This window comes from Triticum dicoccoides, chromosome 1A, assembly GCF_002162155.2.
Source record: "Triticum dicoccoides isolate Atlit2015 ecotype Zavitan chromosome 1A, WEW_v2.0, whole genome shotgun sequence".
NCBI lineage: Eukaryota > Viridiplantae > Streptophyta > Magnoliopsida > Poales > Poaceae > Triticum > Triticum dicoccoides.
In genome coordinates, this window is record NC_041380.1 from 167,169,938 (window position 1) to 167,195,454 (window position 25,517).

A 25,517-nucleotide genomic window follows, 5' to 3' on the forward strand; every position below is an offset into this window, starting at 1 on the left:
ACTTGTCCTTTGTTACATGGATTGGGCTTCTTCCCGGAGCTCCCATTACCATTTCTGTTCTTCGCTTCAGGGAACTCTATGGCATAATGTCCAGTCTTCCCGCACTTGAAACAAGTAGCGTGGCTTAGGTCCCTCTTGGCGGGTGTGGCTGGATTGGAACGGTTCTGATTGCTGCTTGCTCCATTCCCATTCCCATTCCTTGGGACAGTATGATTATGGGAACTTCCTCCATTGCGAGTGTGGCCGCCATGGTTATGGGTAAGCCCTCCCGAGTTCGGGGTAAAGCAAGCTCTTGAATTGTACTTCCCTTGTCCATATTTCCTCTTGCGGCTCTCTATCTGCTGTTGCTTCCCTTCGATCATGAGGGCTTTATCTACCAACTCCTGGTAGTTGTTAAATGTTGCCACCATTAACTGCATACTCATCTCATCATTCAGCCCTTCCATAAACTTCTCCTGCTTCGCGGCATCTGTGGCCACATCATCTGGAGCATAGCGGGATAACTTACTGAACTCCTCCACGTACTGGCCTACAGTATGGTTCCCTTGGCGTAAGTTGCAAAAATCACGCTTCTTCATGCTCATAGCTCCAGTGGATATGTGGGCTATGTGAAATGCTTGCTAAAACTGCTCCCAGGCGACATTGGCTATAGCAAAAGTGGCTGTGTAATTCTCCCACCATGCGGCTGCTGGTCCATCCAATTAGTGTGCGGCAAAACACACCTTCTCAGCATCTATGCAACCTGCGGTGGTCAAATCCCTTCCAATCTTGCGCAGCCAATCATCAGCAACTATTGGCTCGGTGCTACTAGAAAACACCGACAGCTGCAGCCTAAGAAAACGAGCTAAGTTGTCAACTGGTGGTGGCGGCGGTGGGTTGTTGTTGCCTTGGTTCTGAACTAACAACCGCATCAAGGCATTCTACTGCTGGATCAACTGAGTGAGCTCCGGTGGGAAAGCAAAACCGGGGTCACGTCTCGGAGGCATCTGATGGGTTTAGAGGGAAGAGATTAGAATAGAATGAGGTCTAATGAGAAAGCACTACTCATATGCACATGAGACAAACACAATCATATCATATCACACAATCAAGCAAGCAAGGGCATACAATCGGTCTAACTATCGTCATAGTGCTCGGACTACTAATATTTACATGGGGGTACTACTAATAGTATTGGTGGTCTACTAGAAAATTTTGATCGGTGGAAGACTCCATGATATCCGCCATCCTAAAGAGTAGAAATTAGAGACGAGTCAGAAATAAGTAGAGAAGAGTGGTCTATGGCTTTTCTTAGTGGTCATGTCCTACATTCAGTGTGTGCTCTAATACCATCTTGTAGCGACCCGACCTCAAACAGTCAAGTCTCTGTGCTTCAGTGTCATCCCTGGATCGGTAATGCCGACACACAGACTACTCGAAGGATTTATAACAGAGTGGCAATCACACACTTAATACATCGAATGTCTCAAGAGAGAGAACTTATTACAATAAATATGGCTTAAGGCCATCTAATACGATAACAGCGGAAGGCTTGGAAGATAAAGTGAGTCCATCAACTCCAACGGCATAGCCGAGTGCATGACAAACGACCTATCGCACCTTACTCCTCGTCTGAAAAGTCTGCAACATGATATGTTGCAGCTCGAAGATGGGTCAGCACATGGAATATGCTGGCAATGTAACACAGGAGAGTAATGAACAGATAAAAGCTATCACTATATGCATATATGGGTGGTGGAGGCTGTATGGTTAATATGTTTTGCGAAAAGCCATTTTTTCCCTACATCAAAGGAATATATTTTATTTAACTATCATGGTAGTTGAACAATATTGAGAAGGTTCCTCCAACTCAATCCCAATTAAAAGTAATTATCACCCCAACTAATTAATTTTAGAGTGATGAGATCCATATGATAATCCAAGAGCCAGATACTCAAGATGTCCATAACCGGGGACACGGCTAACCATGATTAGTTTATACACTCTGTAGAGGTTTGTGCACTTTTCACCTATAAGACTCAATCTCCTCTGTTGTATTTCTCGCACTGCATGGTGTTTGAGAAACGGATGACAGAGACACAGTCTTTCAGAAGCATTTGCTCTCTACTCCGGGCAGACCGGTACACCTACAATCCCCTACATCTGCTAGTCCACCTCTTCAAGAGATCAAGCAACATACTCAACTATGCCAGAGTCCATAATGGCTTGTGGCTGCACACGGAAGTTTCTAGCATGCATAGTCTTATGATCCCTTTGAGCCTGGGTGGCAGACCATAGGATGATCACACGGGTACTCCGGGATATCCTAGGACAACACTGGATTCTCCAGGTGCCCACAAGCAATCCACCAAGATGTGTATTAAAGTTGCCACCTTAAGTTGAACCATTAACTAAAAACTCACATCTGTCATTGATACACTCAAACCCAAACCACGTCTACGAGCATAGCATGGCAATATAAGCATAATGTAGAAGTAACTCCCAAGGGTTTGCAAATAAAACAGGTAATAGGTTCTACCTCATTATCTACTTCCCAGACCCACATGTTAAGAGATCCTACTCATGCAATGTGTGAAGGTTGAAACTAATGCATAAAAACTCTTGTGATAAAGGGGTTTGATCAAAGTGTTACTTGTCTTGCAGATGATCTACAAATCCTAAAGACTCGTAGTAGCATGCTTCGCACTCCGGGTGTTCTATCGCAAACAAACAATAGCATACATAAGAAATCAAGCAAAGATGCACAGGTAAATCTCGAATAAGAAGATCTAACCGGAAAGTTCAACTAAAGAACTCCGGTTTGCAAAAAGAATCAAATTAAACGGAGAAACGAAATTCAAACTGCGAAAGAAACAAGATCCAATTACTATTCTGGACTAAAGTCAAATTTACAGTACCAAAATCTTGTTCAAGTTGGTTAAACAGAAAGAGGGCTTTGATATGAAGATCTAGGCGCTTGAATCGCCAGATTCCGATAAACGAGCGCAAAGATAAACTAAAACGAAAAACAGCACAGAAATCAAGATCGAAAATAATTGCGGGAAAACCCTGGAAAAAGAAAACTAACGAACAGGCTAACGAACGAACGTTCACTGTCTGTGGTTAACGGTTGAAACCCGTTCTTTAAAATGAACGTACGAACGAACATTCGCTAAATAACTAAACCGAAAAATAAACCGATCTAAAAGAAAATAATTGCGGGTTCTAAAAAAACAACTATACGACTCCGGCGGAAGTCTGGTGGCAGTGGCGAGCAACTCCGGCGGGCGGCGGAATCGGCGGCGAGGCGGCGGGCGGCGGCGACGTCGTCCAGCGGCGGGGTAGTGGGCGGTGCGGGCAGCGCGGGCCGTGACGAAGTCCGGCGACGGCGGCGTCCAGCGGCGGTGGCGGGTTTGGTTAGGGTTTCGGCGACGGGACGGGCTGGTGGGCTGCGGGGTCGGGGGTGCTGGTTATAAAGGCCGGCCGGGCAAGTCCTAGTCGGGCACAGCTCGTCTAGGTCGGTTGACTTTTTTTAAGATAATTCCGCACAGAAAAACGAAGAAAAGAAATACTAAATGGACTCCAAAATTCCTGAGATAAAGTTTCCTCGTCCTCTAAAAATCTACCGTACAAGGTGAACATTTATTTAGGACTCTAGTGCAATTTTGAAAAACGCATATTTTCCTAATTCAAATAAAATAGCGATAAAACCCCATATAAAAAACAAATTTATTTTAATATTTTCCTCCAACATTTCATTTATTTTGGAGAAGTCATATTATCTCCTCTCATATATTTTGATGTGAAATATTTTCGGGGAGAAAAATAATTAAAACCCAAAGTGATCCTTGTTTCAATATTTGATAAAACTCAAATATGAGAACGAGGGAAAATCCCCAACTCTCTCCGAGGGTCATTGAGTTTCTTAGGATTTCCAGGATCACAAAACGAAATGCAATTAAAATATGATATGCATGAATGACCTATGTATAACATTCCAAATTGAAAATTCGGGATGTTACAGAAGCTTATGGAGGGCATAAGATATTGCAGTCTGGATTTTATTGGCCTACTCTCTTCAAGGATGCCCGTAAGTTCATTTTATCTTGTGATGAATGTCAAAGAATAGGTAATATCGGTAAGTGTCGGTGTCAAAACCGGCGGATCTCGGGTGGGGGGTCCCGAACTGTGCGTCTATGTATTCACACATGTACTAAGTTTCCGGTTAATACAATTCTAGCATGAATAATAAACATTTATCATGATATAAGGAAATAAATAATAACTTTATTATTGCCTCTAGGGCATATTTCCTTCATAGGATCCATTGTGGAGATTCTTACTAACCACAAAAGGTCCTTCCCAAGGTGGGGATAACTTGTGCATATCAGTTTGATTTTGGATAAGCCGGAGCACCAGATCGCCTTCTTGGAATGTTCTGGTTTTAACCCGGCGGCTGTGGTAACGACACAGATCTTGCTGGTAAATCGCTGAATGAGCCGCTGCGATGTCACGCTCCCCAGCCAATAGGTCAAGTGCTTCCTGACGTGCTTTTTCATTGTTTGCTTCAACGTAAGCCGCCACACGAGGTGAATCATGACGGATGTCACTAGGGAGAACCGCCTCTGCTCCGTAAACCATGAAAAAGGCGTGTAACCCGTCAATCTATTGGGGGTGGTATTAATGCTCCATAACACGGAAGGTAACTCCTCCACCCAACAACCCGGCGTCCTCTGTAAGGGAACCATAAGTCGGGGCTTGATGCCTCTCAAGACCCTTGATTAGCTCTCTTAGCTTGACCATTAGATTGGGGGTGAGCCACTGACGATACTTCAAGCCGGATATGCTCACGTTGATAAAATTCTTCCATAGCACCTTTAGAGAGATTAGTGCCATTGTCTGGTATGATGCTGTGTGGTGGTGCGACACATGGCATGCTTTGTCCTAGTGTGGGACCACCCCGTCCCATAATGTCACCTGCCAATTTTGCTTCCAGCCTATGGAAACACACGCATCCTTCTTTTGCAAGCAAGCCTACCTCATATCCCCCTCAATCCACCATTTCCGACGTACAATTTTGACACATAGTACATCACAAACGGACGCTTTCCAGATCTATAAATTTGACCAGCCATTAAGCTCCCTTATTGCAAGCATATACTATATTTATGCATCAAAATACAGCCCATGATCGCAGGGAATCATCTCCAGCCGTTGACTATGCTGTTGGTGTTGTTCTACGACAAAGAGTTGATAAGATACTGAATGTTATTCATTATGCTAGTAAAACTCTAGATAGTGCTCAACGTAATTATGCTACTACTGAAAAAGAATTCTTAGCGGTGGTGTTTACTTGTGATAAATTCAGATCTTACATTGTTGATTCTAAAGTTATTGTTGACAATGATCGTGCTGCTATAAAATATCTTATGGAAAAGAAAGATGCTAAAAATAGACTCATTAGGTGGGTTCTCTTGCTACAAGAATTTGATTTGCATATCACTAATAGAAAAGGAGCGGAGAACCCCATAGCCGATAACTTGTCTAGGCTTGAAAATAATCTTGATGACCCACAACCTATTAATGATAGTTTTCCCGATGAGCAATTAGCTGCAATAATTGTGTCTAATAGTACACCTTGGTATGCTTACTATGCTAATTATATTGTTGCTAAATACAGTCCACCTAGCTTTACATACCAAAAAAAAAGATAGATTTGTTGCGTTCCTAGGTGGCTTCTCGGTCGGAATGATGTGACCACTTCACATTTAGGAATTTGATAGACTTGTTGCGAGTCTTGCGCTCGGTTTCTTCAAGAATAGCAATGGGATGCTCATGATAAGACATGTCTTCTTGGAGATCAATATCTTCGAAGTTGATGGTGCGCTCGGGAGTCTTGAAGCACTTGCGAAGCTGTGACACGTGAAACACATTGTGCACATTTGTGAAGTTGGATGGAAGCTCAAGTTGATAGGCGAGGTCGCCTCTTTTTCCAATGATCTGGAAAGGACCCACATATCTAGGGGCAGGCTTCCCTTTGATACCGAAGCGACGAGTACCTTTCATTGGATAGACGCGGAGGTAGACATGGTCTCCGATATCGAAAGCCAAGTCATGGTGCTTGCTATCATAGTAACTCTTCAGGCGCGATTGCACAACATTGAGATTTTCACGGATGACTTTGCACATTTCTTCAGCCTATGTGATTAAGTCATTGCCAAGAAGTTGGCGTTCACCAGTCTCTGACCAATTGAGAGGGGTACGGCACTTTCCGCCATAGAGAATCTCGAATGGGGCCTTGCCCGAACTAGCTTGGAAACTGTTGTTGTAGGAGAACTCGGCATATGGAAGACAATCTTCCCACTTCATACCGAAGGAAATGACACAAGCGCTAAGCATATCTTCAAGGATTTGATTGACTCGCTCGACTTGGCCACTAGTTTGAGGATGGAAAGCTGTGCTGAAGCGAATGCTGGTGCCCATGGCCTTCTGGAAGGAATCCCAGAACTTAGAAGTGAAGATGCTTCCACTATCTGAAGATATCAATTGCGGAGTGCCGTGCAAAGAGACAATCCTGGAGGTGTATAGCTCTGCCAGCTGAGCTGTTGTGATAGATTCTTTGATAGGAAGGAAATGAGCCACTTTAGTAAGCTTGTCGATGAGAACGAAGATAGCATCATTTCCACGCTTGGACTTGAGAAATCCACTCACGAAGTCCATCTCAATATGGTCAAACTTCCATTCTGGAATGTAAAGAGGTTGGAGAAAGACCAGCTGGCCGTTGGTGTTCTGCTTTCACCCTTCTGCAGACATCACATTCATTCACGAGTTGAGCACTTTCTCGCTTCATTCGAGTCCACCAATACGACTGCTTGAGGTGATGCTACATCTTTGTACTTCCAGGGTGAATGGATAGAAGGGAATTGTGTGCCTCGTTCATAATGACTTTCCGTAGATCACCTTTAGGAACCACAATTCGATCCTCGAAGAAAAGAGTGTCTTTGTCATCAATGTGATATCACCTGTATTTGGGTTGGCTCTTGGCAATCCCATTTTTCACCTTCTTCACCGTGGAATCCAGGAGTTGTGCCTCACGAATTTGATCTTCCAAAGTAGAAGAGACTTGGAGGTTGGCAAGAAAGTCTTGAGGAACAACTTGGAGATTCAGTTTGCGGAAAGCTTCACAAAGATCCGGTTGGAAGGGCTTGAGAATTAAGTTGTTGCAGTACACCTTCCTGCTCAAAGCATCTGCAATGACATTGGCCTTGCCTGGAGTATATTCGATACTCGGATTGTATTCTTGAATCATTTCGACCCAACGAGTCTGTCTGAGGTTGAGGTTTGGTTGAGTGAACATGTACTTGAGGCTCTTATGATCAGTGAAGATGTCGACTTTCCTTCCCAATAAGAGATGTCTCCATGTTAATAATGCATGGACAACTGCCGCCAACTCGAGGTCATGAGTGGGGTTGTTCCTTTCGTTGGGCTTCAACTGGCAAGAGGTATAGGCCACAACTTTGTTCACTTGCATTAACACAACACCGAGACCTTGCAGGGAGGCATCATAGAAAACTTCAAAATGTTTGGATTCATCAGGCAGAGTCAAGACAAGAGCTGTGACTAGCTTCTCTTTGAGGGTGTTGAAAGCAACATCACATTCAGGCGTACAAACATACTTAACATGCTCCTGGAGGAGGTTGGAAAGAGGCTTTGTAATCTTAGAGAAATTCTCAAGGAATCTTCGACAATAGCTTGCAAGCTCAAGAAAACTGCGGAGTTGTTTCATATTCTGAGGAGGTTCCCAATTCACAATTGCAGACACCTTCTCTGGATTAACAGCGATGCATTTGGCGGAGATGATATGACCAAGGTAAAGAACTTCGTCAAGCCAGAACTCACACTTGGAAAACTTCGCATAGAATTGATGCTCTCTGAGTTTGTCGAGTACCAATCTCAAATGCTTGGCATGATCCTCCTTATTCTTGGAAAAGACCAAAATATCATCGAGATACACCAAGACGAAATCATTTGTGTAAGGGTTAAAGATGAAGTTCATCATGCAAGAGAACGTTGGAGGAGCATTGACAAGACCGAAAGACATGACAATATATTCATAAGAACCATAGCTTGTTCTGAATGCTGTCTTGGGGATATCTTGTTCGCGAATGCGAATCTGATGATAACCCATGCGGAGGTCAAGCTTGGAGAATACTTGAGCACCTTAAGTTGCTCAAAAAGCTCATTGATGTTGGGAAGTGGGTACTTGTTCTTTATTGTCTTCTTGTTCAATGGACGGTAGTCGACACAAAGTCGTTCCGTTCCATCCTTCTTCTTGACAAAAAGAACACCACAACCCCATGGAGATGAACTCGGCCTGATCAGACCCATACACTCTTGTTCATCGAGTTGTTTCTTCAACTCCTTCAACTCTCCTGGTCCCAGCTTATAAGGGCGCTTGCAAACAGGTTCCATGCCAGGCTCCAGATCGATAACGAGTTCAACTGGCCAGTGAGAAGGCATTCCCGAATGCTCTTCTGGAAAGACGTCTTGATATTCACAAACGACTGGAATCTGAGAGATGGCATTCAACTCGCCCTTCTCATTGAGAGAAAACAACCGAATGGTTTCGTCACGAGGGGCATAGATGATTACTTCTTCAGAAGAGTGTGTCAATTGAATTTCTCTGGCAACACAATCAAGTAGAGCCTTATGCTTAGAAAGCCAGTCCATGTCAAGAATTAGATCAACATCCGAGTGACCAAGAACAATTGGAGAAGCCAGAAATTTATAGTCGCCCATCTAGATAGAAACATCCGGGACACACTTATTAGCTGACATTTGCTTACCCGGGGACACAATTGATAAAGCTCTAGGAAATTCTTGATAACCCCACTCATACTTTGATGCAAAAGGTTTTGAAATGAGCAATGCGATGCACCAGTATCAAAAAGAACTTTAGCAGGAATGGGGTTAACTAGAAGGTTACCCATGATAACTTCTGAAGAATCCTCTGCCTGAGCTGTGTTCATCATGTTAACCTTAGCATGCTTGGGATTATGCTTGACCACTGCATTGCTGGCAGATCTCACAGGACGAGGATGCGGAAGGCGCCTTTGGTTGAAGCATTTGCTTGCATAGTGCCTTTCTGCTGACACTTGTTGCAAGTAACCTCTAAGAGCGGACGGTGATAAGGAGCACTTGACCTTGGAGTATGAGACTGAGCTTTGTTCTGATAGCCTGGGTTGGGTGGGTGGGAAGATCCATTGCCACCTTTACTCTTCTGCTGATAAGGCCGACGAAACGGAGGAGAAGGAGGCAACCTGAACTTCTGTTGCTTAGCTGCCACTTGAGTTGAAGAAGAAGATTGAACTGCATCCCTGACTCTCTTCTTAGAAGCATCACACTTGAGCTGAGCAGCTTCTTGCGTTAGTGCCATGTTTTAGAATTCATCATACTTAGTCGGCTCAAGAAGCACGAGAGCTAATTGCAGATCTTCTCTGAGGCCACCTCTGAATTGATAAATCATACTCTTTTCATCAGCGACGTCTTGTTTAGCGAAGCGAGCTGTAGGATCGAAAGTATGTCTAGAGGGGGGTGATTAGACTACTTGACCAAATAAAAACTTAACCTTTTCCCAATTTTAGTTCTTGGCAGATTTTAGCTATTTTAGGACAAGTCAAGCAATCATCACACAATTCAAGCAAGCATGCAAAGAGTATATTGGCAGCGGAAAGTAAAGCATGCAACTTGCAAGAATGTAAAGGGAAGGGTTTGGAGAATTCAAACGCAATTGGAGACACGGATGTTTTTCCCATGGTTCGGATAAGTGGTGCTATCCTACATCCACGTTGATGGAGACTTCAACCCACAAAGGGTAACGGTTGCGAGAGTCCACACAGGGCTCCACCCACAAAGGGTAACGGTTGCGCGAGTCCACACAGGGCTCCACCCACGAAGGGTCCACGAAGAAGCAACCACCCACAAAGGGTCCACGAAGAAGCAACCTTGTCTATCCCACCATGGCCATCGCCCACACAGGACTTGCCTCACTAGCGGTAGATCTTCACGAAGTAGGCGATCTCCTTGCCCTTACAAACTCCTTGGTTCAACTCCACAATCTTGTTGGAGGCTCCCAAGTGACACCTAGCCAATCTAGGAGACACCACTCTCCAAGAAGTAACAAATGGTGTGTAGGTAATGAACTCCTTGCTCTTGTGCTTCAAATGATAGTCTCCCCAACACTCAACTCTCTCTCATAGGATTTGGATTTTGTGGAAAGAAGATTTGAGTGGAAAGCAACTTGGAGAGGCTAGAGATGAAGATTCATATGGTAGGAATGGAATATCTTGGTCTCAACACATGAGTAGGTGGTTCTCTCTCAGAACATATGTGTTGGAATGGTGTATGTGTTCTGATGGCTCTCTCTTTGAATGAAGAGGAGGTGGAGGGGTATATATAGCCTCCACACAAAATCCAACCGTTACACACAGTTTTCCAATCTTGGTGGGACCGAATCAACAAACTCGGTTTGACCGAAAATGTAAACCTAGTGGCCGTTAGTGATTTTCGGTGGGACTGACATGCAACTCGGTAGGACCGATATGGTTAGGGTTTGGGCATAACGTAATCTCGGTGAGACCGATTACACAAACTCGGTGAGACCGAATTTGGTAATTAGCTAACCAGAGAGTTGGTCAGGCAAACTCGGTGGGACCGATTTGCTCTTTCGGTGAGACCGAAAAGTTACAAAGGGGAAATACTGAATTTACATTGCAATCTCGGTGGGACCGATTCGCTCTTTCGGTGAGACCGAAAAGTTACGAAAGGGAAACAGAGAGTTTGCAATCCCATCTCGGTGAGACCGAGATCCCTATCAGTAGAATCGAATTGCTAGGGTTTGGCAGTGGCTTATGACAAGTGAAACTCGGTGGCGCCGGATAGGAAGAATCGGTAGGACCGAGTTTGGCTTAGGGTTTAGGTCATATGTGGATATGGGAAAGTAGTTGAGGGTTTTGGAGCATATCACTAAGCACATGAAGCAAGAGGCTCATTAAGCAACACCTCATCCCTCCTTGATAGTATTGGCTTTTCCTAAAGACTCAATGTGATCTTGGATCACTAAAATATAAAATGAAGAGTCTTGAGCTTTTGAGCTTGAGCCAATCCTTTGTCCTTAGCATTTTGAGGGTTCCACTTTCACATCCATGCCATGCCAATCGTTGAGCTTTCCTGAAATAATCATCTTGGAATAGCATTAGCTCAATGAGCTATATGTTGTTATGAATTACCAAAACCACCTAGGGATAGTTGCACTTTCAATCTCCCCCTTTTTGGTAATTGATGACAACGTATAGATCAAAGCTTCGACAAATGATAATAAGCATGAAATATATCGTCGCTTTGAGAAGTATGTGATAAGTAAGTGTTCCCCCTAAATTTGTGCATATTTAAAATTTGCTTTGGACTGCAAATGCACAAGGAGTTAGAGTCATGGGTTACTCTTCCATGTCACATACATCTTGGTGGAGCGCTTAAAATGATAAGAATGAAATACATGCACTCATCACCAAGAATAGTGAATGATCACATAAGATAGATAAGATAATAACATTAATCAAACATTAAGTGTAGCTTATGATCAAACACATGATCATCAATGTCTCACGAGCATAGTATCTCAAGCACTCAAAAGCAAACAAGTTCGAAAAAAACCCACCAAATAAAGCAAGAGAGAAAAGCAACACTCTCTCTTTCGAAGCCTATGATCTATACATTTTTCTCCCCCTTTGGCAACAATTTACCAAAAAGTTCCTAGAAAATGCATAGTGCTAGATCGACGCTCAGGCTTGATCTTTAGGTGGTGGTGGAGTCCGGATCACTCCAAGGACGAAGGCTTCTATAGATGCTGAAGTAGACGCTGGAGTTGGAGCTGAAGTAGACGCTGGAGCAGGTTGGGCTGGTGCTGCGGCTGGAGCTGAGGCAGTTGCTCTTGTGTCAGGAACTGGCACTGCAGACGACCTCGGACCTCGTGGCACTCTGGCAAAGGCATCAGTGGTTGTCTTCCCTTTCCTCTCCTGCATATCGTCTTGAAGCTGCTCCACTGCAGTCTGAATTTCTGTCACGTTGACATCCAAGTCATAGAACTTTTGTTCCATGATTCTCTCTAGGCTTGCCTGGTTTTGAGTTAGGGTGGCTAGTCCTTTCACAATCCGCAGGGTGGATGCAATCAGGTAACCAAGCTGCTCTTGTTTGGTTTTCAAGAAATACTCAGATGCCTCCTCTTGAGTTGGCATCTTGGCAGCTTTCTCCATCCTTGCCTTCTCCTTCTTTGCTTGTGCTTGGGCAGACGATGTCTCATTCTCAGTCATGACAACTTGATTGTCCTCAAAATCTGGACGGATGGGCAGGTGTTCCTTGTCCAATAAATATATGCCCGTGCCCATCTTGGAGTTGATGAGCTCCTGAATTTGAGGTGCATATCCAAAGCTCCTCTTCTGATCTACTGCAGTCCTCTTGATAGTCTCTACTATGAGGCTCATGACCTTGAACTTCTGAGGCACATCAAATACATGTAGCAAGTTGATTGCATGGCCTCTGATCATCTTGTGATCTCCAGACTTGGGCAATAAGGTGTGCCTCAATATCCAATTGATGGTTGGCAGCCCTGACAGAAGATAATGCACTGAGCCAAATTTGAAAGTGTCAAGAGCTTCATTTGGAATTTCCTTGTACATGTTGGACATTGAGTTATGATACATTTTCTTCTTGGCATAGATATCCAAGTCATCTGCTTGCTCCTCTGGGGCATTGATCAACTTTGCCCATTCCTCAACAGTTGATTGGTACCTCGTACCCTCAGACATCCATGTGATCCTCCCATCTAGATAAAAGTGTGCCGTGGAGTAGAATTGCATGATGAGCTCCTCGTTCCACTTTGTGAGCTTCTGCCCAACAAAGTCAACAACTCCACAAGCACTAAAGCTGTCATACACTCCAGGGTAGTGTTCCTCATTTTCCTTCATGTACTCCCAATCGACCCATCTCATGTCACAAACTATTGGCTTCTTGTCTAGCAGCACTGTCTCATAAAAATCTTGCCGCTCCTTGGTGTGAAACCTGTAATCCACAGCAGTCCTTCTCCTTGAAGCATACGGATCTGATTCTCTCCACTTCCTCAGCCCTGAGTCTCTCCTGAGCTTCATATCCTCAGCCACAGGATGAGCATCGTTGTGGTATGGGATCTTGGGCTTGAGCTTTCTAAGAATTTGCTCTTCATCCTCTTCTTCAGCAACAGTCTCAGGGACTGGGGCCTTGTTCTTCTCAGCTGCAGGAATGCTCCTTGTATTCCTCTTTGGTGCAGACTTGGGCTTGGAGGCAGCTTTGGGTGCTTCTTTGGGCTTAGATGCAGCAGCCCCTGTCCTGATAGCATCACCCATAAGCTTAGGTGCTTTAGGTGCTGGTACAGCAACCTCTTCTTCCTCTTCCTCTTCCATAATGGAAGCCTTTCCGAGCACTCTGGCTACGGTCTTCTTGACCCTTTCCTTCCTCTTCTTGCCTTCTGCAGCAACTGGCTCTTTGGGTGCAGGCTTTTCAGTTGAAGCTCTAGCCTTTGACATAGGCTGCCTGCCTGCTGGCCTTTTGATCTTTAGACCTGGCTTTGTGCCTTGAGCTGGCTCAACTCTCTTTGATGTGGCCTCTTCTTCTGCGACATAATCTTCATCTTCAGAATCAGAAGTTCTCTTCTTCCTTTGTCTAGTGGCAGCTTTTGGCAGATTGCTTGGGGTACTTCTGTTGCCATCATCTGAAGAGCTGGAGGGGCTAGTGCCCTCACTCATCTGCACTTTCTCTTCTGACATGTTTTGGCTATCACTTTGATCAGACATGCTGCAAACTCTGACTGCTGACCCTGTGAATAGTTTATAGATGAGGTAGAATGGATGAGCATCACAAAATGCAGAGATTTTTGCAAAAGAATGATCCAAAAACTTAGTTTTAGTTTCCCACTGAAATCATCTCGGATCTACCGATTTTCAAACTCGATGATACCGAAGCAGTTGTGGAACCTAAACTAGTGAACTCGGTTGGACCGAGTCACAGTTCGGTGGCACCGAGACTGCTAGTGTTTCACAGAATTCCAAAATCGGTCACACCGATAAGTAATTCTCGGTCAGACCGAGTCTCACTTGTGCAATGGCATAAGCCAAATCGGTGGGACCGAGTTTTTCAACTCGGTGGGTCCGAGATGGTTTCGGCGGAAACCTAACCCTAAAATTTTCGAATTAAACCTAATCTACGAGTGTATTGACTGGATAGGAGTGTTTCAATCGTGGCAAGAATCATGATGATCACAATGTGCTAAGAATCGGATTGGGGAATAGCACAAAGATCGAGTCCATACCCTAGTTCGGCGGAGACTCGCTACGGCGGCAACGGTGGGGCAGAATTCCCGTTGATGGCGACGGAGACCAGCGGCTGGAGGCGGCTGGCAGCGAGGAGACGATCCGGAGACCACGTTGGCAGAGCAGGCTATTGCGCGGGTGAAGGGGTTCGGAGAAATTTCCAAATTTTGCCCGTGACTATATATAGCCCGACCCTGTCGGTGTGACCGAGTGGAACAACTCGGTGGCACCGAGATTCATAACTGCAAGCAGTTACTGAAACTCGGTGTGACCGAAAGGTTCAAATCGGTTGCACCGAGATCGAAAACCTAGATCAACTTAGTGATCTCGGTAGGACCGAAAGTGGGGTAGTCAGACCAAGAATCATAAAGAGGTTTTGGAAGTTTAAGTCTATGACGAATCGGGGACTCCGAGCGCTCCTCACACAGAGTGGTTCGAATCTGACTTGATCAAATTTTGTGATGCAGCATGAATAGAGTTTGAGATGAGAGAAGCATAGATAGCTAGAGGAGGTTCTTAGGCATTCTTGTCCATCCACTTGGCAAAAGAAAATAAAACCAAACAATCAAAACAACAAGTGGATGTCCTCGAATGAGTAAAATATGCAACCAGCATGCTCACACAATAAGATGGCAAGTGAAATATGTGACAAGGCATGCACAACCAATTCTAGCAACTATCAAGCAATTTGCGATGACTAGGTCATCTATATATGAGTATATTGACTTAGGAGTCAAGTGAGAACACTTGATCATAGGTCATACTCATCATTTAAGCTCAAGTGGGGTTACCACTTTTACATAAAGCATTGTTGTGTTCACATATTTAGAGTTGCTTTAGCTCAAGTCTTAGAGTAAAGCTCCCCCTAGATGTGATACCCCCCTAAGAGGGATGAACTAACCTTGGGTTTTGTCGATGATGACTTCATGTAGATGTTGAAGATGTGGATGCTCAATGTTGATGTAGATCACTTGGAGCTATCCATTTGAGTGAATTGCATTTTCAATACCTACATGGGTTAGTCCCACAAGGAACAAACAAGGATATCCATAGACATAGAGTGATGCTCACACAAGATGATGTCCATGAAAACTTTTAGGTTACCTTGTCCCTTATCTTACCAACATGAGGGTTTGTGACTCCTTGAACTAGTGCAAGATGTGGAAGTTGATTGCACTTGTTCTTGCCAAAATGATAAGAGTGAAGTATGTTGGCGGAGTCACCCTCAAGGACTCTCTAGTTCTTCTTCTTTTGGATCCACATCATCTTGATGGGAATCCTTGGAGTTGTAGTCGTACTTGATGAAGTGGAACTTGAAGTAGTCTTGGGGTATTGATCTTCTTCCTACTCAACTCCATTGGCATTGAACTTTCATTCAAAACCAACACCTTGATTCTTCCGGTGCATTCCTTGCTTGCGCACAATTTCCTCGAATTGCTTACTCCCGGCAAGGCTTTTGTACACTCCTTTCTCTATAATTCCCTTCAATAAGCTATTTTCTTGCTCAAGTGTAACTTGGCTAAGAGAATCATTAGTGGAATCAAGAGAACTACTAGAAGCAACAATATTGGATTTAGCATGATCATTGTTACTACTAGAGGAAGAATCTTTCTTGTTCTTGTTACTAGACTTGACTTGAGGCATGTAAGTGGATAAGAGTAAACGCTTGGCAATGTGAGAAGAACTTTTCTTGCGGAGATCATCATTGATTGCTTTTAAGAACTCATGCTCTTGCTCAAGATTGAGCTTTTCAAAGCGTAATTTCTCATGAGCTCTTAAAAGTTCTCGATGATCTTCGAAGATAGTTTCATGGGCTAACTTAAGAGTGTTTAGTTCTTTAGTTAGGGCCTCAATCTTCTCCTTATCATTGTCATTCGTTTTATCTTGATTAGCATGTTTAATTGACGTTTCATCATAGTATTCATCACCAGAGTTGTCAACAAGCAAATCATCACCTAACAAGTCATCTTCATCACTATTGAAATCAACATACTCGGGGTGTGTTACCTTAGGACCTTTGGCCATGAAGCATCTTCCAATTCCTTCATTTGGTGAGTCAAATATGTCGTAGGAGTTGGTTGACACAAGTGCTAGACCGGCAACACCTTCATCTTGAGTATCTTCGGAGTCGGAGTGATAACTTCTCTCGGAGTGGCTGTCGGAGTCGGAGCCGGATACCCATTCACCAACATGAGCTTGATGTCTTCGTCTTGTGTAGCTCCTTGATGATTTTTCCTTTCTTTCCGAATCCTTGCTTCTCCGTGAGTATCTTCGTTCATAACGATCATCTCTACTCCTTCTCTCTCTTGGTGGTGATTCTTTGCTTCTTATTTTTGGATAATCTTCTCTTCTCTTGTAGGGAGCCATACACTCATTGGAATAGTGTCCAGGTCTTCCACAACTGTAGCAGTTTCGCTCTCGACTAGAAGATCTTTTGTCATTGTAGGACCTTGACTTGAAGCTTCTATCTTTGCTTCTACTCTTGTAGAACTTGTTGAGGTTCTTCACCATTAAGCTCAATTCTTCATTGAAGTCTTGTTTCTCACTTGATGATGTAGGGGCTTCACAAGAGGCTTTATAGGCACCACTTGATTTGTTGTGAAGTTCCTCTTTATCCTTAAGTGACATCTCATGAGCAACAATTCTTCCAATCACCTCCGTTGGCTTGAGATCTTTGTAATTGGGCATCATTTGGATCAATGTGCACACGGTATCATATTTTCCATCCAAGGCTCTTAGAATCTTCTTGATGATGAATCTATCGGTCATCTCTTCACTTCCTAAGCTGGCAATCTCATTTGTGATGAGAGCAAGCCTAGAGTACATTTCAGCGACACCTTCACCATCCTTCATCTTGAACTTGTCAAGTTGGCTTTGAAGCACATCCAACTTGGATTCATTGATGGAGTCGGTACCTTCGTGCATATCAATCAAAGTGTCCCAAATTTCCTTCGCATTCTCAAGACGGCTGATTTTGTTGAATTCTTCGGGGCACAATCCGTTGAAGAGAATATCACAAGCTTGAGCATTGTATTGCAACATCTTCAACTCATCCGCGGTAGCTTCACGGTTTGGTTCTCTCCCATCAAAGAAGTCACCTTGCAAACCAATACACACAATAGCCCAAACGGCGGGGTTATGTCCAAGAATATGCATTTTCATTTTATGCTTCCAACTAGCAAAATTAGTACCATCAAAGTAGGGACCTCTACGGTGATAATTTCCCTCGCTAGACGCCATACTCTCCTAGGTTGTGAAACCAAGGCTATGACCACCAAAAGCTATGGAGATCAAAGCAAATGGAGACCAAAGCTCTGATACCACTTGTAGGATCGAAAGTATGTCTAGAGGGGGGTGATTAGACTACTTGATCAAAAAAACTTAACCTTTTCCCAATTTTAGTTCTTGGCAGATTTTAGCTATTTTAGGACAAGTCAAGCAATCATCACACAATTCAAGCAAGCATGCAAAGAGTATATTGGCAGCAAAAAGTAAAGCATGCAACTTGCAAGAATGTAAAGGGAAGGGTTTGGAGAATTCAAACGCAATTGGAGACACGGATGTTTTTCCCGTGGTTCGGATAGGTGGTGCTATCCTACATCCACGTTGATGGAGACTTCAACCCACAAAGGGTAACGGTTGCGAGAGTCCACACAGGGCTCCACCCACAAAGGGTAACGGTTGCGCGAGTCCACACAGGGCTCCACCCACGAAGGGTCCACGAAGAAGCAACCACCCACAAAGGGTCCACGAAGAAGCAACCTTGTCTATCCCACCATGGCCATCACCCACACAGGACTTGCCTCACTAGCGGTAGATCTTCACGAAGTAGGCGATCTCCTTGCCCTTACAAACTCCTTGGTTCAACTCCACAATCTTGTCGGAGGCTCCCAAGTGACACCTAGCCAATCTAGGAGACACCACTCTCCAAGAAGTAACAAATGGTGTGTAGGTAATGAACTCCTTGCTCTTGTGCTTCAAATGATAGTCTCCCCAACACTCAACTCTCTCTCATAGGATTTGGATTTTGTGGAAAGAAGATTTGAGTGGAAAGCAACTTGGGGAGGCTAGAGATGAAGATTCATATGGTAGGAATGGAATATCTTGGTCTCAACACATGAGTAGGTGGTTCTCTCTCAGAACATATGAGTTGGAATGGTGTATGTGTTCTGATGGCTCTCTCTTCGAATGAAGAGGAGGTGGAGGGGTATATATAGCCTCCACACAAAATCCAACCGTTACACATAGTTTTCCAATCTCGGTGGGACCGAATCAACAAACTCGGTCGGACCGAAAATGTAAACCTAGTGACCGTTAGAGATTTTCGGTGGGACTGACATGCAACTCGGTAGGACCGATATGGTTAGGGTTTGGGTAGAACGTAATCTCGGTGAGACCGATTACACAAACTCGGTGAGACCGAATTTGGTAATTAGCTAACCAGAGAGTTGGTCAGGCAAACTCGGTGGGACCGATTTGCTCTTTCGGTGAGACCGAAAAGTTACAAAGGGGAAACACTGAATTTACATTGCAATCTCGGTGGGACCGATTTGCTCTTTTGGTGAGACCGAAAAGTTACGAAAGGGAAACAGAGAGTTTGCAATCCCATCTCGGTGAGACCGAGATCCCTATCGGTAGAACCGAATTGCTAGGGTTTGGCAGTGGCTTATGACAAGTGAAACTCGGTGGCGCCGGATAGGAAGAATCGGTAGGACCGAGTTTGGCTTAGGGTTTAGGTCATATGTGGATATGGGAAAGTAGTTGAGGGTTTTGGAGCATATCACTAAGCACATGAAGCAAGAGGCTCATTAAGCAACACCTCATCCCTCCTTGATAGTATTGGCTTTTCCTAAAGACTCAATGTGATCTTGGATCACTAAAATATAAAATGAAGAGTCTTGAGCTTTTGAGCTTGAGCCAATCCTTTGTCCTTAGCATTTTGAGGGTTCCACTTTCACATACATGCCATGCCAATCATTGAGCTTTCCTAAAATAATCATCTTGGAATAGCATTAGCTCAATGAGCTATATGTTGTTATGAATTACCAAAACCACCTAGGGATAGTTGCACTTTCACGAGCGAGTTTCTGAAACTGGATATTGTATTGGTACACTGACATGTTGCCTTGCTTGAGATTGCGGAACTCCTCACGCTTTCTCTCAGCAACACTTTGTGGAATGTGATGAGCTTTGAAGTCTCGGCGGAAATCATCCCAGGTAATCACACGACCTCCTCTGGAATCTCTGTATTGTTGATACCACTCAGCAGCTTGGTATTTGAGTTGAAACGAAGCAAACTTGACAAAGTCCTCAGGCCTGATATTGCTACACTCAAAATGTTTGCAGATATCCATGAGCCAGTTGTTGGTGTCTGTGGCCTCGACACAGTTGCTGAAGGACTTCGGCCGGTTTGCGAGGAACTGGTTGAGGGTAGCAAACTGAGGCTGATTGTTGCCTTGGCCTTGATTTCCTTGGTGGCCTTTCCCTTGGTTGCGCTCTTATAAGAGTTGCAAAAGCATCTGAGTGTTGGCGTTGGTGGCTGCCATGACAGCTTGCCATGCCCCCGGAGGTGGAGGTGGTGGCGGAGGGTTCGACTGATCCCCATCATTGCGGTCCGGATTCAGACGCGTTGGAGGAGGCATCCTGAAGAGGTTGACATCCGTTAGCATCTTGAAAGACATATATTCAAGCTGAATCAATGGATCGAAATTGCAACATAAATTCTTCACATTCGAACAAGAATGAACGAATGAATTCCAAAGTAAAGCACCACACATCCATTAAGTTGAGAAGCCACTTAGATAAAGGTAGATGAAATAAAGCAACAAGGTATGGATAAGAACAAATAAGTGCTAAGGATTACCCAATCACAAACCAAATATCTGCAGGAAGAAATACTAGAGATACTTGAATTCCCACCTATAAAACTCCCGAAACTTTCTGGTTATGCAATCAGGTGTTGGGAATACAGGGGAAGCATAATATCTCACCCAAAACTAACAAATCCTACATCCAGCTGTATCCATCCTTCAACACATAACCAAGAAACCTTCGGAAATCATTTACCTCAACCTTCGAAAAGCATCCATTATACGAGTTACGACAATACTCCCGAACTCCCGCCCCAATACTGGGTGGCGTCGAGGTTATCTCACCAACAACTGCATAAAAGAGATTTTTGATGTCGGCGAACTTAGGTATTCCAAAACTGCAATGATAAAATTGTGACGACAACACCTCGGAGCTCAACTCCCCGGGACACTGCCACGACCCCTAAATGTCAGGAGGCACCAAGAACAATGTTCTCGTCACAAAGCCATAGGAACGATTCCAAGATACCGGTGTGATCCTAAAAAAATTCATGAAATTTGAGAAGAGAAGAGTCAAAACTCTACGTCAGGAGGCCTCACCAGAGCGACGAAGGGACTGAGGAGTAAAAAGAATCCTACTCTCCGATATATATAATCCTAAGACTCAAAACATTTTGTTCTAGACTCAACAATGTCAGTGATTCGATCAAGCAGGGGGCTATATCTCCCACGTTTCGGGGGATGGCTTAGAGGCATAGCCACATGGTAGGTCTGTCGCAAGAAGGGTAATCTTTACACATCCCATGTACTGAATAAGAAAGGGATAAAGAGTCAGCTTACAATCGCCACTTCACACAATACATCAATAATCCATACATCATCCAAGGTACAAACAAAGGTCCGACTATGGAACCAAAATAAAGAAAGACAACCCCAAATGCTAGATTCCCGGTCGTCCCAACTGGGCTCCTCTACTGATCATCCGGAAAAGAAACATAGTAACGGCCCAAATCCTCGTCGAACTCCCACTTGAGTTCGGTAGCGTCCCCTGCACTGGCATCATCGACACCTGCATCTGTTTGGAAGTATCTATGAGTCACGGGGACTCAGCAATCTCACACCCGCGAGATCAAGACTACTCAAGCTTAAGGGGAGGAAAAGGGTAGTGAGGTGGAGCTGCAGCAAAGCACTAAGCATATATGGTGGCTAACTTACGTAGAAGAGAGCGAGAAGAGAAGCAATGCACGGTCGAGAAGCTAATACTGATCAAGAAGTGATCCTGAAGCTACTTACGCTCAAGCATAACACGAGACCGTGTTCTATTCCCGGACTCTGCCAAAAAGAGACCATCATGGGTACACATGCAGTTGATTCATTTTACTTAAGTTATGTTTCAAGTTCTCTACAACCGGATATTAACAAATTCCCATCTTCCCATAATCATGGGCACGACTTTCGAAATTCCAAACCCTGCAGCGGTGTCCCAACTTAGCCCATCACAAGATCTCACGGTCAACAAAGGATATTCCTTCTCCCGGGAAGACCCGATCAGTCTCGGAATCCCAGTTACAAGACATTTCGACAATAGTAAAACAAGACCAGCAAAGCCGCCCGATGTGCCGACAAATCCCGATAGGATTTGCACGTATCTCGTTCTTAGGGCACACTGGATGAGCTCTCCGTACAACTAAAACCAACCCTCGAGTTTCCCCGAGGTGGCACTGCAAAGGACTCTAGTTCGGACCAACACTCAGAGGAGCACTGGCCCGAGGTTTTTTTAAAATAAAGATGACCCTTGAGTCTGCACAACCCAAGGGAAGTTATATGGTGGTAGGTAGGCAAATGGTAAAACCAAGGTTGGGCCTTGATAGAGTAGTTTTATTCAAAGCGAACTGTCAAGGGGTTCCCATAACACCCAACCGCGTAAGGAACACAAAATCAAGGAACATAACACCGGTATGACGGAAACTAGGGCGGCAAGAGTGGAACAAAACACTAGTCATAAGGCCGAGCCTTCCACCCTTTACCAAGTATATAGATGCATTAAAGTAAATAAGAGATAATAATGATATTCCAACAATATCCATGTTCCAACACGGAACAAACTTCATCTTCACCTGCAACTAGCAACACTATAAGAGGGGCTGAGCAAAAGCGGTAACATAGCCAAACAATGGTTTGCTAGGAAAGGTGGGTTACAGGCTTGACATGGCAATATGGGAGGCATGATAAAGCAAGTGGTAGGTAACGCGGCATAGCAATAGAGCGAACAACTAGCAAGCAAAGATAGAAGTGATTTCGAGGGTATGGTCATCTTGCCTGCAAAGTTCTCAGAGTTGACGAAAGCATGATCCTCGTTAGCGTACTCAACCGGTTCCTCGATCACGTACTCGTCTCCCGGCTCTACCCGAAACAAGAACACAAGCAAAGGAACAACAATCAACCACGGTGCAATGCACAAGCAACATGATGCAAAACATGGCACGATATGCAAGACATGATATGTAATGCATATGCGTGCTCCATAAGAGAAAGAATGATCAAGGCATCAACTTGGAAAATCAAGTGTGACGCTAGAAAGATGAGATGATTTAGGTCAAAATCGATATAAAGATCACCGGAATCGGATGCACAGTTTGCAAAAGGCAAGCAAAACAAGAATGGCACAATTCTGCGATTAACAGCACGATGCCATCTAGAATGCAACAAGAAACTAAGCTACTGCACTCTAACATAGCAACAAAGCACATGGAAGTGATGTACTCAAGATGATTGACAAAACATGAACACTGAGATACAGATAAATAACAAAAGAGCAGGTTCAAACAAGCATGGAAAAAGTGCAAAAGATATCAGCTTCACAGACTTAGTGAAAATACCAACATGCCAGAAATAGCATCAGGAAGCCATGTTTAGATCAAGCAAACAACACGATACAGTAAAATATCATAACAAAAATAGGCATGGCATGAATCTACTAAATGCATGGAACAAAAGTCCCTTACTGATCATGATTCAAAAAGGCACAAAAGATATGATGGCACCCATGTAAACATAGCATGTTTTATTAACAGTTTCAGACTTAGCAGAAAACTGAGCATGACATAAACAGAATTATGAAGGCATCTTTGTGAGCTCAAATCACTCATCACAAAGCCTTTCGTGACAAGATAAGCATACTAGCAGCAAGAAGACATGTTCATGAAGCTAACAATGGCAAGAGAAAGTTCATAGGATGCATGGATCACTAGCAACAACCATGGCAAAATTGATTAACATGTAAACAATCTGCCAGGAACATTTTATAGCGAAAGTAGAGGAAGATTAAGACATGACAGGGCACTCCATAATTGCATACAGGGGCATGGATGGATATAGCATAACCATATGTCCAAAACATCCTTACTGAAGGTGCTCAAAACAAGCATGGATCTCACTGTAGCATCTAGTATACATGGCATAAAAATAAGAGCAGAACAAGGACTTAGCAAAATCCTAAGTCCCTGAAAACAACAATAGCACGAAGGCTACTTTGCATGCTTGTGCTAGTCACCACGTTGATCACAAAAATACATGTCAAGCACCTCTGTAAAGATGGCATGGAATAGATCAAAACACATCTAGAGCTCATGCCCATATGAAGCGCACATCAAATGTGACAAAAATGGCAAATCGCCCTAAACTGATAAGTAGCGGCAGTAAATATTTTATAGCACTCTTGCATCAATGATTAGGGCATCAAAGTGGACTCAAACAAGCATGCCACAATGTAATGAAATGAAGAGCATCTCCCAATGAACATTTTTATATCTTATATGCATGAAACAAAGCTACGGTCATGGAGTTATGGCATGATGAACATGTGCATAAATCATGAGGGGGAAAGGACTTAGAGGGAAAAACGACCTCCGGATCAGATCTAGGGTTCTTCGCACGGAAACCGAGGATCGCCGGAAGACGACGCCGCGGTGGAGACGGAGGTCGCCGGAGTTGGATTCGGGCAAGGGGCTCGCCGGTCCGTGGAGGAGACCGGCGACGGGGAGGCGGCGACCCGCGGGGTCGTCTTGGTGGCGGCGGCCCGCGGTGGTGGCCGGGCGGCGGAGCTCGTCGGAGGACGGTCTGCGATGAAGGCGGAGGCCGACGGGCTGGGCGACGCAGCTCGCGGGCTCGGGCGGAGGAGAAGCAGGCGGCGGAGCGGCGGACTCACGAGCCAGGGAGGGCCCCGCCTGGGCCCCGGCGGGCCGGCGCGCGGGGGCGCGGGTGTTGACACCAGATTTTGGCACGGTCAAGAACTAAATTAATATGGCCTCAAATGGAGAAGTGATGCATATAAAAAGTTCCGTATTGTCAATACGAACATTTTTGATGTTTGGGCCATCACCATCCGATCTCATCTCGCAGGCCGAAGTTATGTTCGAAATTCTGAGATTTTGTATTCGGAGCACTATTCGGCTCATTACGCCCTCAAGATCGACTCGTATGGAAAAATGATCTACACGGATTGTCTTCGTCTCGTCGAAACGATTGATTTTGATATAAAAATCGTTTCAATCCGAGTTCGTGTGCGAAAGTTAGAGCTATCGGAGTGCAGCCCTGTCATGAGGCATGATGTGGCGCGCCGCACCAGACCTATGTCTGATGGGTAGCGCGAGGGAACGGGTGTTTTGCGTAACAGTCTATTTTCTGCGAGCGATTTGACCTTCAACGTGACCTCTGATCAAAAAATGTTCAACACAAAAGTTTTTTGTCTCGCCGAAACGCTCAAGATTGCTTTTGGACTCGTTTCCATCCGAGGTCGTTTACTGCCTCAAACATGACCCACAAGGTGCAGCCAGGTTGTAAACCGAACCGTTTTGGAAAGTTTGACTCCGAGTTGGACCCAAACTAGGGTTTTGGACGTGAATCCAAGCCTTTTCCTTGCACGGGAAGTCCAGCCGCCTCTTGTATACCTAAGGGGTGACGGCCGATTGAACAACAACACACAATCGCAAAACCCATCTACAAACTTTCATCTCTTACCCTAGTTTTCTGCTTCTCGTTCATCGGTGTTCTTCACTTCGGAGAGCTTCGATCTACGAAGCCCTAGGGGTGGGCGAACCGACCTAGGGCAGCCCATCACCGCCGTGCATCCAGACGGGGTCTCTCCCGGCCACGTGGGGTTTCGGGTCTTCAAAAGAGCTCGCCGGATTGTCTTGCGTATCGCGCTTACGGTGAGCCTCCTTCGACGACATGTCATGCGTATCGTGCTCGACGCTGAGGCTACACGGTGACGTGTTCGTGTGTGAACACACTTTTTGGCGACTCCGCTGGGGACAAAGAGCAATCATCA